General features: G+C 38.4%; 1 protein-coding gene, 1 non-coding gene and 1 pseudogene across 2 annotated transcripts in view; 1 reads left to right on the top strand and 2 right to left on the bottom strand.

Moving 5' to 3' along the window:
* Positions 1-26,619, top strand: part of LOC124384578 (zinc finger protein 850-like) — a 1,373,244-nt gene that overhangs the window by 1,129,080 nt on the left and 217,545 nt on the right. The gene's annotated exons all lie outside the window — the stretch shown is intronic.
* Positions 1-26,619, bottom strand: part of LOC124384668 — a 920,651-nt pseudogene that overhangs the window by 686,289 nt on the left and 207,743 nt on the right.
* Positions 23,938-24,010, bottom strand: trnav-uac. Its single transcript has one exon. It is a non-coding gene; the product is annotated as a tRNA-Val (tRNA).

Genomic DNA, 26,619 nt, shown 5'->3' with positions numbered 1-26,619 from the left:
AGATTCTGGAGAGACCCTGAGCCTCGCGATGTACTCGCGCCGCCATCTTGGGTGTACCCAAGATAGGGGACATCCCTCTTGCATTAAACACTAAAAAGAAATAACCACAACTCAAATAAAAATACACAACTCAAAACATAACCCTTCTCTTATAACTACAGAAAAAACAGAGCAAACTTAAATCCCATACACAGAGGGATGCACACACACACACACACACACACACACACACACACACACACACACACACACAGAAAACAAGCACCATGAATTAAGCTGGCGACATAAGGCTGGAAAGATGTCATCAATAGAAATAAAAGCAAAAATAAAAAACAAAGCCCGGCCAACTGGACTTGTACACAAACAATTCACGATACACGTGCTGCCACCATGCAGCACACTCCTGAGACCGGCCAACCAGGGTACCAAACAGCAACTGACTTAAACCTAAAACAGAAAAACTAAAATTAACAATACATCATATGCTTTATTCAGACACTAAACATTTTCTTAAACACAATTACCAACTGCCCCATTTCATTTTATTAACTTAACCACATTTACCTTCATCGGCTACCAAAAATGGCAACCAATCAGCATTTCAGCCTTCATCCACATCTAAAACATTACAAAAAACACTAAACATTTAAAACCATGGTTACCAACTGCACACTCACTTTTATTTAATTAAAATATTAAATAATTGACCTTCATTGGCAGATATAACAATCAGTTGATGTTCAAGCATTTATCCAGATCTTTTGTAACCTTTTGGATGAGTCGTTTCTGTGCTCTTGGGGTAATTTTGGTCAACCGGCCACTCCTGGGAAGGTTCTCCACTGTTCCATGTTTTTGCCATTTGTGAATAATGGCTCCCACTGTGGTTTGAAAACCAACCAGTTATTAGGTTTAGAGGGCAAACACTTTTTCACACAATAAAAACTGCATGTTGTGTTTACTTGTGTTGTCTTTTACAACTATTTAAATTAGTTTGATGATCTCAAACATTAAAGTGTGACAAACATGCAAAAAAAGAACAAATTAAAGGGCAAACACTTTTTCACACAACTGTACACTCACCGGCCACTTTATTAGGTATACCTGTCCAACTGCTTGTTAACGCAAATTTCTTATCAGCCAATCACATGGCAGCAACTTAATGCATTTAGGCATGTAGACATGGTCAAGACGATCTGCTGCAGTTCACAACCGAGCATCAGAATGGGGAAGAAAGGTGATTTAAGTGACTTTGAACGTGGCATGGTTGTTGGTGCCAGGCGGGCTGGTCTGAGTATTTCAGAAACTGCTGATCTACTGGGATTTTCATGCACAACCATGTCTAGGGTTTACAGAGAATGGTCCGAAAAAGAGAAAATATCCAGTGAGTGGCAGTTCTGTGGGCGCAAATGCCTTGTTGATGCCAGAGGTCAGATGAGAATGGCCAGACTGGTTCGAGCTGCTAGAAAGGCAACAGTAACTCAAATAACCACTCGTTACAACCGAGGTATGCAGAAGAGCATCTCTGAATGCACAACAAGTCGAACCTTGAGGCAGATGGGCTACAGAAGGAGAAGATCACACCAGGTGCCACTCCTGACAGCTAAGAACAGGAAACTGAGGCTACAATTCACACAGGCTCACTAAAATTGGACAATAGAAGATTGGAAAAACGTTGCCTGGTCTGATGAGTCTCGATTCGCATCATGGATGTGCAGCCGACAAATCTGCAGCAACTGCGTGATGCTATCATGTCAATATGGACCAAAATCTCTGAGGAATGTTTCCAGTACCTTGTCGAATCTATGCCACGAAGGATAAAGGCAGTTCTGAAGGCAAAAGGGGGTCCAATCCGGTACTAGTAAGGTGTACCTAATAAAGTGACCGGTGAGTGTATATGATATATAAAAATGTTTTTTAGACGTTTAGTATTATGAGAATACAATATGAGTACAATTACAGGACAGAAACAGTGTTCATGAACACTCAGCACATTTTATGATAACATTATGAAAATATTTAGCAAATATGGAAAAAATAACATTCCGAAGTTATAAGACTTTTTATTTCAATATTCAAGAACAATAACATTGTAATGACATCCCATGAATGTTGTTCTCAAAATTTAAATAACATTTTAAAAACATTTAACAAATACAATCAACAGAAGAATTAATCAGAAGAATGTTCCAAGAACATTGTATTGATAAAGTTTTCTATCAACATTAGGAGAATATTCATCAAGTATAAATAACATCATAAGGACGTTCTGAGAATATTGTTCTAATAACATTTTATATCAACATTAGCAGAACAATTATTAAGCATAAATAACGTCATAAGGGGGTTCCTAGAACATTGTATTGATAATGTTTTCAGTCAACATTAGAACATTCATCAAGTATAAATAACGTTATGAAAATGTTCTATAAACATTGTTTTAAAATTTTTTTTTTTTTTTTTACATTTAGACAACGTTTAAGAAACGTTAGATAATGTTGTGGGAAGGTTCCCTGTTAGCTGGGGAGATGCTCAGACGATTTAAAGAATACTAGTTCAACTGACATTATCTTCAAAGGCGTACACAGTCAAGCATCCAAACTTCAAGGTGTAGAACCTGGTGATGTTGAACTTGTCAGAACAGTTTGAGGAACTGAGGAAGTAAAGGTCTTCACAGAACTTCGTGTTTCAGGCATCCTACTCCTTCACCAAAAGTAATGTCCAGGTAATGCTAAAGTGCCTGATAGACAGTGAGATTAAGTCTCTTTCTGAACTCCTAACATTTATGCAACATTACGGTCTCCACTTCTACAGCTGAGAGGTCAACTTTCAGAGTTAAAACTTGTCAAACCCAGTCTTCGAAGTTATAAATGTAATGAATCGTGCTTCTTTGAGTTTCTTTTAATCTCCATCGAGCGAGGCATTCCAATTATAGACCCAATTCTAAAATTACATACCCTTTTTCGTCCTTCTTTCTCCTTCACAGGCGGTCTTGTGCTATTGTATTTCCAAACCTCCAGGAAAAGTAGGTCATTTTAATACAGCATTAAAACCAAAAAGTCACAATGCATTTATATTAGCGATCATTATAATGGAAATTAGTGGTAATTTCGACACTAAAATTATATTTTAAAAGGCCTATGTCCACTTAAGAGTATTTCAGTCAGGAAAGGACGTTTTTACACTAGAATTACTTACTTTTTATTTTCTGGTGCACGTCCTGAGGTGTAATCACCCCTGCGGAGATTTTCACAGTTCTTCAGCTCGATTCTCCCCCTCCTTTTGTTGTGCAAACCACCCAACACCTGTGAGGCCTGGCACATTTGCATTTGTTTAATGAGACTGAGAGAGCCTAGTGAGTTCAGGAGACCCACTAGAGCTTGAATTTAGAGCTTGAACTAGCAGAGTTGTCTTCAGCTTTACTGTTAAATTCTGCATATCCTTGAAAAGTACCCTAATTTGTCGGAGTTTCTCCAGAATGGCCGCCTTATCTTCACGGAGTTGCCAAATCTCCTGTAATGTCCTAGGCAGCTTGTCATTGCTTGGTAAACTGTGTGTCTGCCTCTAGTGTAGCCTGGGGATACAGCCAGTTTTGATCTGTTCTCCCTCCAAATTCAAGCTCTCGTGGGTCTCCTGAACTCATTAGACTCTGAGGGAGATGGTGAACTACAGTGTAAACTACCAGTGGCCTTTCGACATCGTGCAACCTGTCACTTAGCACTGACCATTCAGCAGAGTCACTCAGCACTGACGATTCAGCATGCATGCTGCATCATGCAAACTACTGAACAGCAGCTAAGATAGCAAGAATCACCTCATAAACAATCAGTTTTTACCCAGTAAAGTTGAGTGTTCTGAATCCTGTACCGTGGTTTGACTGACATGCAGGCGAGTACAATTCCCTGATCAGCGCACACCAGATAGTGAAAACCCTAACATTTTGTCCTTTTTTTTGTTGAGCTGGATAGGAAATCTTCCAAACAATTAGTCGTGATTCTGTCCATTGTGACTGTGTATGTAAGGCAGTGGCATTGCATGACTACAGCACAGTGCTGTGCATAAAAGCAGAGCGACCCAGGCGGGAGAATCATTTCTTCTTCGCATTTTTGAAAATGCACATCAGGATGGCCTCCGTTTCACTGCCAACAGGCTTTGGCCTGGCTTCAGGAAATAGACGAAGCAGACTCTGATGGAGGAGAGATTTCATTTGTCCAGCAGGCCACTGATACCTCCTCAGAAGAATCCTAAAAGGAAACGGAACAAGAACCCAACATGCCTCCACGGAAGATGCACCGTGGTACTGGGAAGCCCTGTCTGAGCCAGACAGCAAAAGACGGCACTGGGTGGGTAGAGGAGGACATTGGAATGCCCAGTGCAGTAGCAAATCACTGTGCTTCACTGCAAGCTGGACCCACAGAGTCTGCTAAGGTTTGTCAATGCCATAGTACATATGATATTTATATAAACTCATTTAGAGTGAGGTTCATGTAAATTTACCATTCTCTATTTGTTTATCTTCCGACAGCGTAAAATTACAAGCGTGCTCCAAAGCTTCCTTTGCCTGTTAGACGTGGGAATGCTGCAGACCATCAGGAGTGCACGGTCCATCAAGCCCGCAGAACAGAGCCGGACTGGAATTTGGCAATTCATGAACTGATGGCATTCATTTCAATTCTGTTTGTAACAGCAATCATGTGTCCCGTTGGTGCCATTGTGGATTGCTGGTCAGAAAGCTTTCTGGTGCCAGTAATCAAAGAGACAATGTCCCGAGATAGATTTATTTTAATTATGCAACACCTTCGATTTGATGACAAGGACAAGCAGGCAGAACAGGTGAAAACAGACAAATTTGCTGCCATCTCCGACATCTGGACACGCTTCAACAAGAACTGTGCTGAGAGTTTCACTCCAGGAGAACACATGACCATGGATGAACAGCTGTTCCCTACCAAGGTTCGTTGTCTATTCACACAGTATATCACAACCAAGCCAGACAAATTTGGGATCAAGTTCTGGATGGCCACAGATTTAAAGACCAAATATGTCTGCAATGCATCTCCTTACTTGGGAAAGGACCCCAGTCTTCAGAAGGGAGAGAGGCTGGCAGAGAACGTGGTCATGAATCTGATTGAGCTATTTTTGGATGATGGGAGAAATGTCACGACGGACAATTTCTTTACTTCACTGTCACTGTCGCACAGACTTCTGCAGCGCAAAACAATGCTACTGGGCACGGTGAATAAAGTCCGGTTGTGAACTTCCTCAACTTGCAAAAGACACTGCACGCCGAGAGGTATTCTCCACTTCAGTGCTTAGAAGTGGCAGTGTCTGCTTGACAATTTATTCACCTAAAAAAACAAGACTGTGTGTGTTCTAAGTTTCATGCACCAAGACCCAAAACCCAACACGATAACAGACTATAACCACATGAACGTATGTGAATGTGTGTATAATTTTACACCAGTGCTACAAGGTTTTCTGATGTGTGCTATACAGGCCTATAGAAAAAAAGCACATATACTCTATATATAATCTCTCTCTCTCTGCAAATGTGCCAGGCCTCACAGGTAATTGGTGTGTTTGCACAACAAAAGCAGGAGAACAATGGAGCTGTAGGCCTGTGAAAATCTCAGCAGGGGTGCTACTAGGGCCAGGAAATTTACGCAGTTTTAGTAAATCTAGCACCAGATTAACAGATGATAACTGGATAAATAACTAATGAATAAAAGCTCCATCCAACCAATTAACATGTAAGTGATGATGAGTTCCATCACCTGCTGTATGAACCTGAACAGAATCCACATTGTATTTCTAGTTGGAGATGCTGAATTTCTGTTTTTTTTTTTATTTTTTATTAAAACAGCAGGCTAAGAGGTCCCCTGGTGGTCTAGTGGTTAAGATGCAGCGCTCTCACCGCTGCGACCTGGGTTCGATTCCCGGTCAGGAAACCATCCCCAGCCACTCTCAGTGTCAGTCCCAAGCCCAGATAAATTGGGGAGGGTTGCGTTAGGAAGGGCATCCAGTGTAAAAAATGTGCCAAATCAAACGTGCGGAGGATCCGCTGTGGCGACCCCTAACGGGAGAAGCCGAAAGAAAGTTTATTAAAACAGCAGGATGAGTTACTAAAGCTGAGCTTTTTCACAAATTGAGACGTGAATTCTGTAGAACTGCTACTGCAATTTTTCTATGAGATGTAATAAAATCGTACAACTACAGAACCTACAGAAACCCAACATAACTTCCTGTAACTCAGTGTAACTTCCATGGAGGAGTCTCCCCCGTGTGGGTGGAGGAGGAACTGCTACAGTTTAGAGCCTGATTTGAGGTCAGATCAAGTTGAGTTTTAACAGTAAGTTTGATTGAGTTCTAACATGTAAATGGTACATTTAATAAATTTAGTACCACCTTCATGCAGGTTCTCAGCATAAATAGTGAATTTTATAAATAAATAAAAAATGTATACAAAATAAATGTTATTAAATCTGTACTCATCTTTCTGGATCATTTAGTTTATTACATTAATATTAATCAGCTTTATTTAACTTGAATTTCATTTATTTATATTGCACTTATACACAAAAATGTGTATGTGTAAGTGTAACAACTGCTCTCCAACTTCTACATCTTCACCACTACATCACTCAAATACTACTGATGTGTGTAATCTTCTAATAAACACTAATAGTGACATGGTGTTGTATAAATAATAGTAAATGTGAATATTACTTTCAGATAAATGTCATAAAGTGCATTTTAGGTGGATTTATGAACCACATCTGGCTGGAAAAAAACACATGTCCAAATACTTTTGACTACACAGTGTGTATCATCTGAAAAGCAGCAGTCGCATTTCCACTGGAATTTAACTCTGAAATATTACTTTTGATTTTTATTATATTAAATATTTTATATTATTTATTTTATATTATTTGTTTGGACTTTTCCTTCCTCAGCATCGCTTGGATTTTCCTCCTGTAGCTCTGAGAGACGTCGTGTTCCAGGTGGAGGATTAAGACCCTCTGCCGGGATGAAGTGAACTGTACGACCCCTGGAACGGTGAGTTTCCGAGCTTTATGGATTTTATTCTCTTTAAAACACAGAGTTTATCATTTATTATTATTATAATTATTATTATTATTCTTTCGGCTTCTCCCATCAGGGGTCGCCACAGTGGATTATCCGTCACACCACACTCTCCTCACTAGTCAACACATTTCCATCTCCATCCTTTATTGCTCTAACTTGCAGCACATCCTTCCCAGCTCAGTCCCTCTGCCTGGCCAATCGCTACAAATCCTTTTCTCCTTCCTTAGTGTCCAACTTCTCATACAGCTCCTCATATGCATCTTCCTTGGCTTTCACCACATCCCTCTTCACCTGCTGCCGCATCTCCTTGTACTTATGTCTAATTTTCTCATCACTCTGTCAAACCCAATTCTGTTTCTCCAACCTCTTTCTCCTTCTGCTCTCCTGCACTTCCTCATTCCACCACGTCTCCTTGTCTTCCTTTCTATTTCCAGATGTCACATCAAGTACCTTTCTAACTGTCTCCCCTATCACTTCTGCAGTAGTTCCACAATCATCCAGCACCTCTTCACCACCACCGAGCCCCTGTCTGACCTCTTCACTGAATCTCACACTACAGTCTTCTTCCTTTAGTTTCCACCATCTTATTCTTCTTTCAGTCCTCTCTCTCCCCCTCTTCTTCTTATACACTGGTGTTACATGACACATTTACTTTTTTTTTTCTATTTTCTTCACTCTAGCAAAGTCCCCTTCCTGTGATTCCATATTTGGGTTTTCCTGTTTCCCCCATTACCCTTATTGACGGCCTTTTCTCTATGTCACTTAAGAAAAGAATGTGTATACAACCTTCACCCCCTCTGGTACAGCCAGGCACCGCTTCCTCCTGCTCTCAGGTTTTTATGTGTGGACAACCATTTTGCGGCCTACTTTATCTTCCCTACATCTACTCTGTGTAAGTGTTCTGCTTTTATAATGCTATTTGCTATCCCATTTTTATTAAATCAAACTATATTATTTTACTTAAATTGTCTATTTGTATATATTTAACTACATTATTCTACTTAGTTATGTAAGTGTCTAGGTCATACTTCATTTATATTACCTGTACTGACTGTTGCATAGTGTGTTAAGCTTCACAACTATAACATTTGTAAGCTTGTTGCTTTTGTTGTTACATGCACATATTAACTGTATGTCTTTAGTCATTGTGATCTCTGTTTGTTTCTTTTATTCAGCTCACTGACAGCATCGTCAATCTCACCTCATCTCTGCCCAATAAACATGCTTAAGTCTGCCTTGTATGTTGTTCTTTCCTGTCTCTCCAAACACACTCATAACACCAGTCAGACCCTACTCTACTCTATTTATTAAAATCTGATCGTTATTATGTTAATTAATCTTGGAGTACATAGACTACATGAGACTGATTAAAACACATAGGCTAAATAGGTTTAATCACGCTGCTTCTATTGTATCTAATAGGTTCTATACTAATTATGAGGTCAATTTGTTGGATGAATATTAGTTGGATTAAAACACACTCTAGATAAGGTAAGATAAGATAATTTGAATATTTTTCTCGACAGCATTGTTGCTGATCATGTTGTAGAAATGGAGTAAGAAGTGACATAAAATAACTAAATAGATTTAGGCAATGACTGCTGATAAAAACACAAACAATTAACTGATTTTATTTAAAAATAATAATTGAACATTGTATTATATATATATAAAAAAAAAGAATGTGATCATCTGTTTGGATTTCATGGTGAAGCTCCCTAAAAACAAATACAAAAAGAAAATACATTTTAAAGATATAAAATAAAATATCCCCTCTTTTCATTAAATCGTTTATTTTCTACATAAGAAAATACATATATTTCATAAGAAACCATACTAAGAGCAAACATATAAATATCTAAAATGTACTACTTTTTACAAAGGTTTAAACATATAAAAGTTCTAATTTGTGTGTGTGTGAATTTATACATACAGTGCATATATATATTTTTCACATTAAATGTTCATATACTATTATTCAATTATGGAATTGAATATGATGATGCAAAACGAGTATAAAATTTGATCCAGAAACGTAAAAATAGACACTTTAGAAGATTAAGAGCTTTAATTACAGTAAAACCCCGTTGTACGAGCAGAATTCGTTCTTGAAAATTGCTCGTGTGTCCATTTGCTCGTACGTTCGAACTGATTTTCCCCATAGGAATGAATGTAAAAGTGATTTAATCCGTTCCGAGATCTCATTCGATCGCTTATTTACTATAAAAAGTATTTGTAGCCTATTTTAACAAACAAATACACCGCAAATTACCGTACTGTAAACATAATTGAACACTTACTCGTGTGGTAGTGGTTGATTGCGAGTGTGAGACGCGCACCACGCTCGTAACCTCTTCGGTTTCCATGGTAATTCTATTTACTTTCGTTTTCACAGCACAATCACTGATTTTCTTGGGAGACACTTCTAGTGAAATAATTTTGTAAAATTAGTTTTTGCTGCACTGAACAACGAGAGCGACCGAGTGATCAACTAAGCGACTGATGGAACCGGCAGCGTGGGTTTGCTCGTGCCTCGAAATTTGCTCGTGAAACAGGGTAAAATTTTGCGAGCGAGGGTTTTACTGTATATGATATGTAGACAATTAACAGTTTCATTCTGTTGTAGTGAACCTGTTTTTTTTTTCTTAATATGTACAATGTCCCACGATCATTACAATAGTGCTTACAGTTATTTTTTATTTTATTTTGTATTTTTTTGGTGAAGCTACAAATAAATGTATTACCTATGGTTTGTCCTCCAGCAGCTCCAATGCAAAATGGATGCAGTTGTGACTGAGGAGATTATACTTTTTATTACTCCCCAGTGCCGCACTAACTCGATCTTCAAAATCATGGGGAATCCCCCCTGATTTACGAAAAACGACGTATTTGTCGCCTTCACAGAACTCATTTATTTGCTCTGTCGACACGCCTCCTACACCTGAAGGGGAACGGGAGGATGTTTGTCGTTCTGCTGTAAAAAAAAAAAGATATGATATTTAATGTTATATAGTAATATAAATAGTTGTTTGTTTTTCTATGTTTATTGTGATGCTACAGGAATAAAAAGAGCTGAGATAGACAGAAGCAGTTAAGTGTTAAATGGCCACATAAACATGGAATTCAGTACAAGGACAATAATCTCTACATTGTGATTTTATGATTAGACTTTAGGTGTTTAATGTTATTAAAAAAAGCCCAAAATGCTCTAATGTATACACCAATATATTAAGTTAAATAAATATTAAATTGTTGTGTCATTTATATTGAACATTACATGAAGAGGTAGAGATTTACGTGTGAAATCGATGATGTTCTGGTCCCCATCTGAAAAATAAATGCAAGCGTGATAATAGCCCAAGGTTGAACTTATGGATTGGCTATGTCTTGGAACCAGGATCAGGTCTCCAATTTGAAGTTGATGCTGCAGTTCCTGATCCTCCGTTTGATAACTTCATACCCTTCAGGTGTTTTTCCAAGGCCAATAAGGAATGCGTTCTACAAAAGAATTTACCCAACACAGGGAATATTGTCATGTAAAAGTGCAAAAAGGATTTTGAATTAACACAAACATTCATAATATGTCTAATCATGTCTACTATTTTTTTTAAATGAACTTTATTTTAATTCATATTTATTTTAGATAATAAAATGTTAATAAAATCTATAATGTAGCATTCTGTACTACACTGTAAAAAATGTCCGTAAATTTAACAGTAAAATACCGTATAAATGCTACAGGATAAAACCGTTAAGCATCATCCAATCATAATAAACGTTGCACCTTGGTGCCAGTGGGTAAAGAATTTGATTGGCTAAATACTGACGGCTGCGTTTGCTTTCTCGCATTTCAGCAGTGGCGAAATTGCGATACTTGCGAGCACTGTCGGAGCTGAACTACAAATTGGTAGAAATATTCTTTAAGATAAATGTGTATGGGCACATTGGCAAGTTGGATTAAACTGTTTTAATCAGTGTGCGGTTTTAAACACGAGTAGCATGTATCCGGTCCCTGTTTTCATGACGCATAAGCATGATGCAAAGATGATTTTATCATTCATGAGGAATGTTTGTGCAACAAAGAACAAGCATGTCTTACAGGCTATCACAAAATTACAAGTTTTGAGAGGACAGAAAAATGGTTGCTCAGAGGATGAAAGACATGATTCTTCTACTTCTCTCCTATTTTGATAAGAAAGAGGAGCTTCTTCATTATGTAGAAGAGACAAGCCTCGCAAAGGATGCAGAGTTGGAAAACCTGCCTGTGACACCTTGCATTATTGTGTGTGGTAAGTAAATGTTTTTACATATTTTCCACAACACAGACTAATAACTCGGTTTACAAAAATATTCTGGTTCAAAAGTTTAGATAACTTAGATGCTAAATACTGTAGGATATTACATAAATCATGAACATTTCTGTGTTTTGTGATTATTGTTCACAAATGTCTTGTTTAATCTGAAACTTAAAACTCATAAAAAAATGAACCCAGTTCTTGCATGTCATTTGCTTCTGCATATGTTCTGCATATTGATCCCCTTTCTACCACTGACTGTATCATTTTGGAGAGTTGTCTTTAAAGAATGTGGACATTTGAGACACTCGGGTAATAGTTGTGTATGAGTCTTGGATCACTGAGCCAGGATCACAGTGAGAAGTACAGTACCACTACAAGAAAGTGTTTCCTTTGTGGTTTATTTAAAATACACATTAGCAAGGACAACATTAAAAAGGGAATTGTGTAACAATAAAACAATACAGTACAGTATGTATAAAAAATGAAGAGTGCAACAATAACAATAAAACAATACACTACAGTAGGGTTCTGCAAATCCTAGCCTGTAGGGCTACAATACTATGTATTAAATATATATATATATATATATATATATATATATATATATATATATATATATATATATATATATATAAAGAGTGCAACAATAACAATAAAACAATACACTACAATACTATGCAAAATCCCTGTGCCACTCTTGAAAGCAGTTCCTGTTCAACTGAAGACACAGGTGAACATCGCATTCCAGGCATTTCCATGGTGTTTTGTGGTGTTTACCATGCAACGTTTTGCAATGTACACAGCTCTTGCGGCCAGCAGTGGCAACATTTCTGACATCAGAGGACAGTTCAGCTCCTGGAGCTGGTTCATGATCAGAGTTGGTCCGTTTTGGCACTACTTTCTGTGTGACGCTACAAAGCTCGGCAATAAGTTGTTCCATAAATTCTTTCTGGGACACGTCACTATACAGTACTTTATGCACAATGAAAATGTTGGTGGCAGCAATGTCCAAGAAGTGTAGAAAAATCTTTCGGTACAACTTCATTGTTTCGTGCTGTGCTGTGTAGTATTGTAACAGTTGATCAGACAGGTCAACGCCCCCATGTGCTGGTTCTATGCAGTTACAAGTGCAGTGCAGGTGCTTGATCACATCTGTTTATGAAACACACAGACACATGAACATCACTAATTGTGTCATTGATAAAATTGTTTGCATATGTCATACAATGCAATAATGATTCAAACTAAATATAATTTAGGAAAATATAAAATATGTACTTACTCAGGATGATTCTCGGTCGAACTAAAAATGGAGCGACACCTGCGTGGCCTGGTGTGAGTTTCCAGTGAAGGCAAGAGTGATGCAGCCACATTCCTAAAAATAACCAAAAAATATATTTTAGGATGATGAACTTGAACAATATATATTTGTTAGAATGCATTGTACAGATAGCATTTACACCTTAGCATTCTGGAACATCTCTGCTAGCTAACACTACATAACAGCCTTTCAGGATGATCAGTGACACCAACCAAAACTGAACTGAGGCTAAAATATAACTTTATAGAACGTCAACAATATTTAGGGCATACAATTACAGTTAAAAACAGTTAATGTTACAAATGAGCAGATATTGGCGTTTTTTTGTTGTAACATTAAAAGGCAATGCTGACAAAAGCAAGGCAGAGATGTCTACAAACAATATGAGTTTATATGATCAGAATGTAAGACTAAATAACTTACTCATCATAGCAACTTGCTGGAAAGTCCTCGCTCTTCAAAATGCAAACGCTCCTCGTCGGAATCGCAATCTTCTTCGGATGAAAAGGTAAATTCTCTAGCATTGTTTTATGCCACTGTCCGGGGGGCATGTGTGTGTGTGTGTGTGTGTGTGTGACTCAACGTGTGAACTGTTTTACCTGTGAATAGCGGGGGGGCGTGTCCGCTCGCAGCTCATTATCAGATAATGACCTGAGGTGGAAAGTCTGTGCTTCTACTTGGTTTCACATGATTTACATTCATTGGAAACATACTGTACGTTTTTTATTTCACCGACTTATTCTAAAACTACACACTTTAAGCTGTCTAAAGATATATTTTTTATTTCTTATTTCCGTGTGTCGGCTATTGGCCGAGTTTCAGCGCTTTTTGATGACGTGTTTCTAAACGAAGATCACGCAGACAAAGGCGACAGATGGCGCACCCTGACTATTTTTTCCATTTTTAAAAAATACAACGTTTTGTTTATATAGTGAGCATACACAAATGAAAGTAGACCCTTTACAGATTTGAATAATGTATTACTTTGACATGTTTGATCAAATATGACAGAGCAGTTTAAGCTCATTTTGCTGGCATCTGAAAAAAAAAGCACGATTGGGCGCCGGCGGCGAATAAGACTCCAGAGGGTTAAAGTGACAGTTAGGTGGCAGAAATGTTTTAAATTCTGAGTCTAAATTTTAAATGAGTAGTCTTCACTGACTGATCTTAATCTGATCTTAAACCACTGTATACTTCTGTTAAAACACAAGAACAGACAAATACAGTAATGTTGTTTTAAATGCTTGCCAGTCTTTATCAAAAAATACATGGGACCACACTGATGTCCAAGTCTATTAATAGATTTTGATGAGTTGATTTAGGGTTGTGTTAACTCAATCAATTTATCGATTAGAATGAAAGTACTCTTAATAGTTTCTTAAAGATAAAATCTGAATGTTTAGAAATGTAACTTCTATCTCTTTTAGCTCCAAGCTTCTGTGATTAAATGATGCTTTGAAGTCACTGTGGTTATTTATATTAATAAATAGTTCAACAGCTTTTACATATTTAATGTTTTTTCCTTAGTTTAAATAGTTTTTATGTCTGCTTTGTGAAATAATTATAGGTTTTAACTGTAATTATTACAACATAAAACTTTAAATGAAATAGATTTGGTTCACAGTCATGGTTATGAACCGTAATTATAACAATGTATTAACAATTAAAATCCGTAAAAAATACTATACAATGGGTGCAATCCTGTACAACCAATAACGTTTCTACCGTATTTCTGACAGTAAAGTTCTGGTTTATTGTTGTATCTTCTTAACTTCAATGAAACAAAGTACATTTTCATACTGAATTTAAATTGAGTCTGAATTACTGGTTACTGCCAGTCTATTTGTGTAAGTTTGTGGATTTAGGGGCTGCTGTAACTATAAAGACAGGGTTTGGTGAGTTTCCACACAAACATCTACATGGCTGTAGTTTTTGCAGATTATGAACATTGTTGCAATTTTTGACCCTTAATAATATAATAATACAATTAAATTTAATTCATTTTAGTTCTTAAACTGATTTTTTTTTGTTGCAAAAACGATGGCCATGTTCCACATGTGTGTGGAAACTCACCAAACCCTGTCTTTATAGTTACAGCAGAGTTAGGGTTAGGGTTAGGGTTGCACACACACTCGCACACACTCATGCAAGCGCACACGGCAGTCCTTAGGTGGAAAGAGTTCGAGGTGCGCTTGGGGAGAAGTGTAGCTGATCCGAGATGCGCGGGGAGGAGAAGCGTAGCCGGTACCGGATTGTAGAGTCCGAATGAAACGGACAGCATAGCGTACTGCATGGAACAGGGGAACCATACAGCAGTACGTAACACCTCACACATACAATAACGAACAAGGGAGGAAGTGAGAGTGAGGAGCTTATGTAAAAGCGGGGTGGAGTGATGATGAGCCCCAGGTGTGCGTAGTTAAGCCTGGAGCTCCAGAGAGAGCGGAGGCATGAGTGACAACGAGCTCCAGGTGTGCGTGGTTAAGCCTGGAGCTCCAGAGAGAGCGGAGGCATGAGTGACAACAAGCTCCAGGTGTGTGTGGTTAAGCCTGGAGCTCCAGAGAGAGCAGAGGCATGAGTGACAACAAGCTCCAGGTGTGCGTGGTTAAGCCTGAGCTCCAGAGAGAGCGAGGCATGAGTGACAACGAGCTCCAGGTGTGTGGTTAAGCCTGGAGCTCAGAGAGCGGAGGCATGGTGACAACGAGCTCAGGTGTGCGTGGTTAAGCCTGAGCTCCAGAGAGCGGAGGCATGGTGACAACGAGCTCAGGTGTGCGTGGTTAAGCCTGGAGCTCCAGAGAGCGGAGGCATGAGTGACAACAAGCTCCAGGTGTGCGTGGTTAAGCCTGGAGCTCCAGAGAGAGCGGAGGCATGAGTGACAACGAGCTCCAGGTGTGCGTGGTTAAGCCTGGAGCTCCAGAGAGAGCAGAGGCATGAGTGACAACGAGCTCCAGGTGTGCGTGGTTAAGCCTGGAGCTCCAGAGAGAGCGGAGGCATGAGTGACAACGAGCTCCAGGTGTGCGTGGTTAAGCCTGGAGCTCCAGAGAGAGCGGAGGCATGAAAGCCACAAAGGGGGGCGTGGCAGGTGGATCCCTGACAATAACAGAGTAATTGGAAATGCATTTCTATTAAACAATTTAAAAGTTTTATCAGCCAGGATTAAAAATAATAATAATCTACAATGGTTATATCTTACTCTCCTGTGTGTTCTTCTCTAATATTTAAAGTATGCTCATTCTAAATAAAGTAGTAGTTCTAAATCAGAGTAGTGCAGGGGTGAGCCGTCGGGGCCAGCAAGTTCTTCTCTGCTGGCCTAAACATTATCAGAAACACTGATCTACAATTACAACCTAAATTCCAATATTTGTTCGATGAATTTTTATTAATTTATTCTCTTTATTTCCTAGAGTTTCTCTTGGCTGCACTGCTTCTAGTATGTCAATGTTAGATTTTTTTTCTATTTGCTGCCATGTCAATCTAATCTGCCCAGGGCCTTAAGAATCTGAAGTGCTGGCCGATGTACCTTAGACTATATTAGCAATGGGTCTGTTTCTTTAACCAATCAGATTTCAAATTCGCCTCACAGGGCAGCTAGCTGGACCAGAATAGCATCAGCATTTTTCTGTCCTCAGGTTGGTTGGTCAGAGCGAAACACGGTGGCGGTTGGAGTGTAAAGGTTTGGAGCTTGCTTTAGTCAAATGGTTTTCACCCTCCATATGTGAAATGTCTCTCTCTCTCTGTAATGCCACTCGTTGTTATATTGTGTTTTTGTGTAGTATTGATGGTTTCTAAAATTGCGACATGATAGTGGTGCGCCACTGAAGTAGTGTTAACACAACAAAGAACACAGACACTCACCATTGCTGTCTTCCAACACGTTTACTGTAGAATCTATGAGGAAATATGAATTATGTTGTAAATTACATTAGAAGTATGTTTTAAATACCAACCTACAGTAACATCTCATTACAAACAATATGAACACAATGATGAATTTAAAGTACACTTAAGTGAAAACAGTATAATTTACCTTAAAATGTAGGTTTCTGCAAAAAACTGAAATGTAGGTTTCTGCAAAAACTGAAAAGGAAAACAGTAAGTTAATGCACTGAAGTTTTAATGTAGGAGTAACACATCAAAATGAAACTGCTGGCAAAACCCACAACCTCTCCTTATGCTGCTACTACCAAGAACAACAGAGGTAGTAAAATGACCATTAACTATTTTTTTTGTTACTAAGGGTCACAGACATGAAATTGGCGAATACAAGTCCGATGCAGTAAATAATTCACAAAGAATCTCTCCCAAGGACAAGTGAGCATTTAACTGGGTTGACAATGAAGGACTGGGTTTGAACTAGGCAGGCGCTACCCTTCTCTCTAAGGCCAATCTCTTCATTCTGCCATGACTGAGAAATGCTACAAACCAGTAGCCACATAACTCACAGCTTATCGAAATCAGATTCAGATTAAATTCACACTTGTATTCTTAAGAAACCAGGATGTAAATATTTACCTTAAAAAGCTGTAGTACTATTACAATATCATCATTAAATGCCGTTTTAAAAATTCTTCTTCAGAAAAAAGTAATTTATGCTTAGTGTTTTATTGCATAATTTTACTTTTGTGACATTCTTAATGTCTTTATATTGATTGAAATTCACAGTCTTTTTTGTAATAAACATGTGTTGAGGAAACCGATTCCACAAACAAGTCTCCAAAGTTTAAACTAGAGGACTACACCCATGTTAAGAATTATAGTATTTAGCAGGTTAGTGTTACCAAATATAGCACTGTTAGGATATTAATAATATATTAATATTAATGCAGTAATATTATCAGGGGTCACCAACATGGCACCAGGTAGTCCACAAGGACCACATGAGTCACCCGCAGGCCTTTTCTAAAAAGAGCTGTTTCCTACCTTGTTAAATCATTGTTGATAATTATTGTGAGAAATTATTAAGATGATCAGTGTCTTTACATAGATGAATAAAATTGATTATTAATAACATATAACTAAAGGTTAATTGAGCAAATTTATTATTTCAGAAGTGTGTATTAAACTGGTTGGCCTTCACATTAATCGGTCCCCAAGAAGTAGCTCTGAGTTTAAAAAGCTTAGTGACCCCTGTTCTAAATCCTTTAACATTAGTAAACTTTCAATGTAACTGTAATTGACTAACTTGAAAATGTTTTGTTAGGTTACTAAGAAAGAGTTTCTTAACTTTTAACTGATTACTAAACTTAAATGTATGTTGCAAAAATGATTTCCAAACCTTTTTTTTTTTTTTCTTACATAAATCAAACTTACAATGACTTTACAATGCACCCGCATAGAAAAATGCATCTTATTTAGGAAAAAAAAAAAATATCTGGTCTGTCTGCTCCATCTCTTCAGACCAGTCAGTATCAGGTGTGACCACCATTTGCCTCACGCATTTTATCCTGTACAGTAAAAACCTCTCCAAAGTGACAGACACCATCGAATGTGAGCATTTGCCCACTCAAGTCGAACTGCAGTCAGGTTGAGACCCCGATGAGGATGACGAGCATGTAGATGAGCTTCCTCCTGACAGTTAGAGCAGAAATTCTTTGGTTATGCAAACGGATAGTTGCAGCATCTGTCCGGTGTCTGGTCTCAGACAATGTTGGAGGTGAAGATGCAGGATGTGGAGGTCCTGGGCTGGTGTGGTTACACGTGCTCTGCGGTTGTGAGGCTGGTTGGATGTACTGCCAAATTCTCTGAGACGGCTTATGGTAGAGAAATTAACATTTAATTCACAGGCAACAGCTTTGGACATTCCTGCAGTCAGCATGCCAATTGCACGCTCCCTCAAAACTTGCGACATCTGTGGCATTGAGCTGTGTGATAAAACTGCACATTTTAGAGTGGCCTCTCTCTCTCTCTCTCTCTCTCTCTCTCTCTTTGTCCAGGGCCAAACTCAATATTTATTGAAAAATTGACTACAATTGTGCATGTTTTCCGTCTCTCCAGATGTGTAATGTTGAACCTTTTCATATGGAAACAAACTTTAGTTTTGTATAAACATTAAATCTGGAACAACCAACGTTTAATATTATAAACATGTGAGAAATTAAATTTGAAATAAAACACACATCAGTGGTATTTATTTTTTATTTTCTCTCTCTCTCTCTCTCTCTCTCTCTCTCTCTCTCTCTCTCTCTCTCTTTGTAGCCTTTGAAGTTCATTTTTAATGTAAATCTTTTTTTTACAGGGCAACAACAAAACCAAAAATAATAATAATTTCCTTCAATTAAAAAAGGCAATCTTTCATCTATTAACAGTCCATGCCTTGGAGTAGAAAAAGTGCATAAAGACAACATTTATTCAAGCTCAGCTTTTTACACTCTGATTGACTCTGATTAGTTGAAGACAGATTCCTGCATCTCTTCTTAGATGCTAGTGCATCATGTCTGGGTTTAGGCTCTGATCTGAGGAAATCCTCAGGATTGAGTGAAGATGTTCATCAGTGAGACTCCTGAGTGGTGTTTTGTTCATCTTCATTAAAGAGAACAGTTACACACACAGATATGTGCTGCTGAACATAGAGAGATTTGAGCAGCTTGTGTACGGAGTTGCTGTGCAGCGCACACAGAGTCGTACTTTGACTTGAGCGTGTCTCTACACTGGAGTTCAATCAGCTCCATTTGGAGGTTGGTTGGTGCGCTTTCCAAGTCAATCACAAACGGATTACTGAACAGTTCAAATCTGCATTTCTGGGCTTTAAAGTCTGCAAATCGCCGGGTAAATTCAGCGCTGAGTACGCAGAGTTTTTCAGTGGTCTCGTCTGAAGCGCCAACGCACTAACAAAGCATTCTGGGATTTGTAGTATTAGCGGAGCATTCTGGGATTTGTAGTATTAGCGTTGTATGCGCTATATTCTGGCGGGACAGCTCTAATACACATTTGATATGATCTCGCCGGCCAAATATAATTGCACTGAGCCTGAGTTTGACACCCCTGATCTATGTCATGATATAGTGCATATCAGATCCTTTTGAGGACACATGAAATAAGCACGTTAGTTGAACACATATAATTGAATTCTTGACTGAGATTACAGGAGAAAAGTGCATGTGACTGAGAGAGAAATTTAATGTGAATACATATTTTTTCCAGAAGCTACAGTTACTTATGGTACACCGAACACACCAAGTTGGATCCAGCAACTATAAAAATGCTGACTAAAAAACAAGAGGCACGGTAATGCTACCAGGCGCGGGAATGATACTTGCATCCAAGTCCAAGCAATTATGAGAAAGATACTGATCAAATCCCATTTGGCTTCCCATAAACACACAATTTAGCCTTAAATAAAAAAAAATTGTGACTGGAAATATGACAATTTCATATATAATATGACTAAATATTAGGCCGAATATTATTCTGTCTCTTTCTCACACACTACACTGTCACCCAACCTGAAATGCCTCACATCCACAATTGGTTGTGTGCATCTGTGACAAAGTGACCTGTTGCTGTTGGTAATCGCAGCACAAACACTCACATACAAACACCACAACTTTAAAAAACTTTCATCCTCTGTAACCCCCTACTGAGGGGATGTGGGTGCACATACACATTACAGTCTTTCACACATGCAAACATCCCCTCCACTTTCATCCTCTGACTATATTTCCTGCTGTGCCTAACAAGTAAACATATAGCTAGGTTTTGGTTTCTTTTTGTCTGGTCTTAGGTTTTAAAAACTTACCTGTGTTCGGGTGTTTGCAGGTGTAGTGCTCAATGTCGACCCCCTTGGCTGAAGTCCACTACACCCCTTCGCGTGCACGCGGACAGTACCGTCGAGTTTCCTGTAGATGGCACTAAAACACGGAAAGTTCGGTCAAATGCTCCCTGATCCTCACACCAAATGTTCAATTTGACAAAAATGTATACAGTTATCTGGAGATGGCGGTATAAACTCAGTAATCATTTGCTTTTAAACCCTCTTGCCTTGATTCCATCCCCTTGAAAGAGTCACTAAATGTTCTGCACTAAAGTGCTTATAGTGCAGGTAGTGTGCGGCGATCTACTGCAGTGTGAGCACTTCAAGTTCATTACTGAACTCTGCCCCTCGCTGATACACTACCACATTTCCCCCCACACCTCACACTTCGTTATATCGCTAATGGACTGTCTACACAAAAACTCATGCTCACTTGCTCACTTTTCACCTCACACTTTGTTATTGCACTAATAGACTGTTTACACAAAACTATGCTCATTTGCACACTGCTCTCTCTTTATTGCTGCTCACCATTAACTTATTACCATTGTATATATACCCGTTTTCTGTTTATAATAATATCAATATATTATGTTCACCATTCACATCCTTCTGTAAATCTTACAGTATATAGTAATAGTATAGTAATAGGCATCTGTAAATCATGTTCACAGTACATATATACTCACCTGTATATTATTGTTCATCTGTAAATCATGTTCATAGTACATATATACTCATCTGTACATTACTGTTCATCTGTAAATCATGTTCATAGTACATATATACTCATCTGTACATTACTGTTCATAGTACATATTTATCCATCTGTATATAATATTCATAATACATATATGTAAACTGTTTATAGTCCTATATTACCATTCTATTTAACTATGTAAATCATGTAAAAACTGTATATCCTGCACTTGCTGTTATTGCACTCTGGTTAGACCCAGACTGCATTTCATTGCCTTGTACTTGTACATGTGTAATGACAATAAAGTTGAATCTAATGTAATCTAATCTAAAATGGGTACACTTCCTGATACACTTCCTCTGATACACTTCCCTTACGATAAAAAAATATATTTTAAAATATATTTAGAAGATTATTTCAAAATATACAACAAATCGCGAACAAATCTATTTGCTTAATACATATATATATATATATATATATATATATATATATATATATATATATATATATATATGCATTATATACATTCTTCAATACGTCCTACCTCTGATTGATGTCCCACCTCTGCTCCCTACTCTTACCACATATAACAATCATCCATAAACATCATAGTCCACGGAGACTCCTGTGTGACCTCCTCGGTCAACTTGTCCATCACCAATGCAAATAAGAAAGGGCTCAGAGATGATCCTTCAAGCAGTCCCACCTCCACCTTAAACCAGTCTGTGGCTCCTACTGCACACTTCACTGCTGTCACACTTTCCTCATATATGTCCTGCACCAGCCTCACATACTTCTCTGACACACCTGACTTCCTCATACAATACCACAACTCCTCTCTCCACCCTGTTGTACGCTTTCTCTAAATCCACACACGATGCAACTCTTCTGACCTTCTCTATACTTCTCCATCAATATTCTCAAAGCAAATAATGCGTCTGTAAAGCTCTTCCTCTGCATGAAACCATACTGCTGCTCACAGATGGTCACCTCTTCTCTCAGCCTGGCTTCCACTACTCTTTCCCATAACTTCATGGTGTGACTGATCAACATAATTCCCCTGTAGTTACTGCAGGTCTGCACATCTCCCTTATTCCTAAAAAAACGGTACCAGCACACTCCTTCTCCATTCCTCAGGCATCCTCTTAACTTCTAAAATCTTATTAATCTAGTTAAAAAGTCCACTGCCATCTCTCCTAAACATCTCTATGCTTCCACTGTAACCTCAGTCACCAGATATTTACATTGTAAATCATGACTGTACTGCAATGCACAGTCATAGTACATATATATTCATATTACATATATATTATTTGTATATTATGTTCTTAGTACATATATATTCATCTGTATACTACATTTATAGTACATATACATCTTTAAATTACTGTTTATAGTCTATTTATGTTTATAGTCTACAGCACTTGCTGTTATTGCACTCTGGTTAGACCCAGACTGCATTTCGTTGCCTTGTACTTGTACATGTGTAATGACAATAAAGTTGAATCTAATCTAATCTAATCTAATCTAATCATCAAGAACCATGAGACGGCTTTCAGACAAGTAATGCAGTGGATAATGGACTTGTGCAGACTCAACAACTCTGGTGTTCACCTGTGGAGAACCTCACCTGATCTCTCAAATCCTCCAGTATTGTGAATAACCAAACACACACTTTATACACACTTTTATCGTCACAACCAGACTATTTCTTCCTTAAAATTTTCCCAAAGCTGAAGAGTTGCAATCTGGAAACATATTACCTGAATCGTCATTAAGGCTTATTTATGCTGTGCAGGTGCTTGTGTGGATTTATAGGGTAGTGGTCATCACATCTGGTTTACACACAGAAGGTCCTGGGTTCAACTCCCAATGCAGCTAGCAAATCGGAATGAGGTTTATGTATATGTCACAAATTGTTACTCGATCCTGGAAATAAATTAACAAATTTGCACGTTACTGCATTGTGCTTGTAACAGCAATGGAGAAAAAGCATTCCAAAATTAGAAGAAAAAGGCCAAGGGCACGACTCCACTGGGCCTCGAAATCAGAACCTTCTGCGTTTAAAGCAGATGTGATGACTGCCACACTATGGAACCTGTTGCTGACAAGGCTGATGTGCATAAATAGAATTTTTTTTTTTACAATTTTTCTTAAAAAAATAAAAATAATAGTAAATATAAAGTAATAATAATCCTGCTAGCAGGAAATTAGTATCAGAGGCTCAAGAGCATGGCTCCACTGGGGGCCGAATACAAGACCTTCTGCATGCAAAGCAGACATGATGACCACTACACTTAGGAACCGGTTACTTGGAAGGTTGATGTCCAATGTGCATAAATAGGAACATTTTTCAAAATCTCAGTGGAACAATGTGAATTAAAGTTAGAAAACTCACTCAAATGTCCCCATGTTTTGCCCAATAATAGTTTTAGCCATTTAAATGAGTTTCTTTTTCTAACTTTGCTCTGTGTTTCACTACAGGAATCGCTTTGGGCGTGACCAACTATGAAAGCTCCTATGACACCACATCTGTCTTAACAGGTCGACCCGTCTGTCCCCCTCTTACAATGTCATTCACACTTTCTTCCCATGAACGACCACATCAAGCTCTCTCAGCATATCCAGTTTTAAATGAGTACAGGGAGGTCGCATCTCACCCATGTCCTTCTTCATATGGAGGAACCATCTCGGGCAGGGACCTTCACCTGATGGTCATCGTGCGCATGGGCCCTGTAACCGCAATGGACAAAAAGCATTTAGAATCAGAGACTCAAGGGCATGGCTCCACTGGGGCTCGAACCCAGGACCTTCTGCGTGTAAAGCAGACGTGATGACCGCTACACTATGGAACCTGCTGCTGAGAAGGTTGATGTCCAATGTGCATAAATAGAAACATATCTCTCAAAATATAACTGGAAAAATATAAATTAAACTTAGAAAACTCATTGACTTAAATGTCACAATCATCTCCACTGTTTTGAGTGTGTTAAGCTCCAGGTTTTTATGACTGCACCATGTCTCTCAGGTCTTTCTTCACTGAAGCAGGGTCGTTGGCTGAAAACTGATTTTCCAGCTTTTTAGAGTAGCTCCTCTTAGCCACTCTATGAGGATCAATGATGAGGATTAATCTTCCTCATATTAATAATTTAATCATGTACTACAGAATTTGAAAATTCAGGATTCCCTGAATTACTGTAAAGAAGAGCAGAAAACTGCAAAGAATGAAAAAGAGATTTTAATGAGAGAACAAAGACAACTGGTGGAACCAGAAAGTCGCTCAGCTTGAGGCCGTTCTTAAATATGAGAGAAATTATTGGGAGAAGAAGAGAAAGAATGAAAAGCGAGTCATGAAGACGAGTAATAACTTACAGCTCAAGACCACCAGGGCGCTCCAGGATTCCCTGAATCACTCTAAGGAAAAAAAGTGTGCAGATCATCAGAGCGATCATTTGAGGAGCGACAGAGAGCGACTGGAGCAACGTGTTGCTCAGCTGGAGGCCACTTTGAATTTTGAACAAAATAAATTTGAAAAGGAAAAAGAGATGATCAAACTAGACATGGAGGAGATGACCACCATACACTTTCAAACCATCAGAGAGCTGCAGGATTCCCTGAATCATTGTGAGGAAGAGAAAAAAAAATTAATAAGAGACAGAGAACGACTGGAGGAACGTGTTGCTCAGCTGGAGGCCACTTTGGAAATTGAACAAAATAAATTTGAGAAAGAAAGAGAGAAGGCCAAACTAGACATGAAGGAGATGATCATCAGACAGGTCCAAACCACCAGAGAGCTGCAGGATTCTCTGAATCATTGTGAGGAAGAGAAAATTTATTTAATGAGAGACAGAGAACGACTGGAGGAACGTGTTGCTCAGCTGGAGGCCACTTCGGAAATTGAACAAAATAAATTTGAGAAAGAAAGAGAGAAGGCCAAACTAGACATGGAGGAGATGATCATCAGACAGGTCCAAACCACCAGGGATCTGCAGGATTCCCTGAATCATTGTGAGGAAGAGAAACTCTATTTAATGAGAGACAGAGAGCGACTAGATGAACGTGTTGCTCAGCTGGAGGAGACTTTGGAATTTGTACAAAATAAATTTGAGAAAGAAACAGAGAAGTCCAAACTAGACATGGAGGAGATGATCACCTCACAGCTCCAAACCACCTGGGATCTCCAGAATTCCCTGATTTACTGTGAAGAAGAGAAGAAGATTGCAAAGCATGAAAGAGAAAATTTAATGAGAGACCGAGAGCGACTAGATGAACGTGTTGCTCAGCTGGAGGCCACTTTGGAATTTAAACAAAATAAATTTGAGAAAGAAAAAGAGAAGACCAAACTAGACATGAAGGAGATGATCACCCCACAGCTCCAAACCACCAGGGATCTCCAGAATTCCCTAATTTACTGTGAAGAATAGAAGAAGATAGCAAAGCATGGGAGAAATAATTTGATGAGAGACCGAGAGCGACTGGAGGAACGTGTTGCTCAGCTGGAGGAGACTTTGGAATTTGTACAAAATAAATTTGAGAAAGAAAAGAGAAGACCAAACTAGACATGGAGGAGATGATCACCTCACACCTTCAAACCATCAGGGAGCTCCAGGATTCCCTGATTCACTGTGAGGAAGAGAAGAAGACTGCAAAAGATGAAAGAGATACTTTGATGAGAGACAGAGAGCGACTGGAGGAACGTGTTGCTCAGCTGGAGGAAACTTTGGAATCTGAGAGAAATAAATGGAAGGAAAAACTAAATGCCAAACAACAGATTAATCACTTAATACACACCTTCTTCAATAATTCATTAAGAACAGGAAATGGCAGCAGTGGAGAGCAAAATATCTGCAAATCTCTGGGCAGGTTTAGATTTAGCATTTGAGCACATGTTATACATATAATAAAGTACAAAATTATATCTATCTTTATTGTAATATTTAATAAAAATTACATGTTTAAATATAGAGTGTGTTTTGTTTCTATTATTAAAGTGTTGAACATCATTTAAATTCAATTAAGAATTAAAATCCACATGATAAAATGTTGGGAAAATGTGACAAAAGTAAATTATATTAAAATAAAGGTTCCGTTTAAACTATGGAATCTGTTGCTGCAAGAAGCTGATGTCCAATGTGCATAAATAGAAAAAGTTTTCACGATGAGTCCTTTAAAAAATTAAAGTAAATATAAAGTAAAAATATCATTCCAATTCATACCGGATCGGTCGAGATTCGGGTTACTAATGACCGACACAGCTACTGGAGGAAGTTCAGAATCCAGGATTGTGGTGTTAAAGTATAAGACTTTATGCAGTAAAAATAAATCCAGGCAGTTCCATGAAGGTTCCAAACACAGTCCACACACAGTCTTGATAAACCCTCTTCAGCTACATGTGTAACGCCCACATTCCTCATTATTCTCTAAAAAGTAGCATGTAATTCTCTTATGGGCGCTTCATGACCCT

Source organism: Silurus meridionalis, chromosome 4 (genome assembly GCF_014805685.1).
Source record: "Silurus meridionalis isolate SWU-2019-XX chromosome 4, ASM1480568v1, whole genome shotgun sequence".
Lineage (NCBI taxonomy): Eukaryota > Metazoa > Chordata > Actinopteri > Siluriformes > Siluridae > Silurus > Silurus meridionalis.
This window is presented reverse-complemented; position numbering and strand designations above follow the sequence as displayed.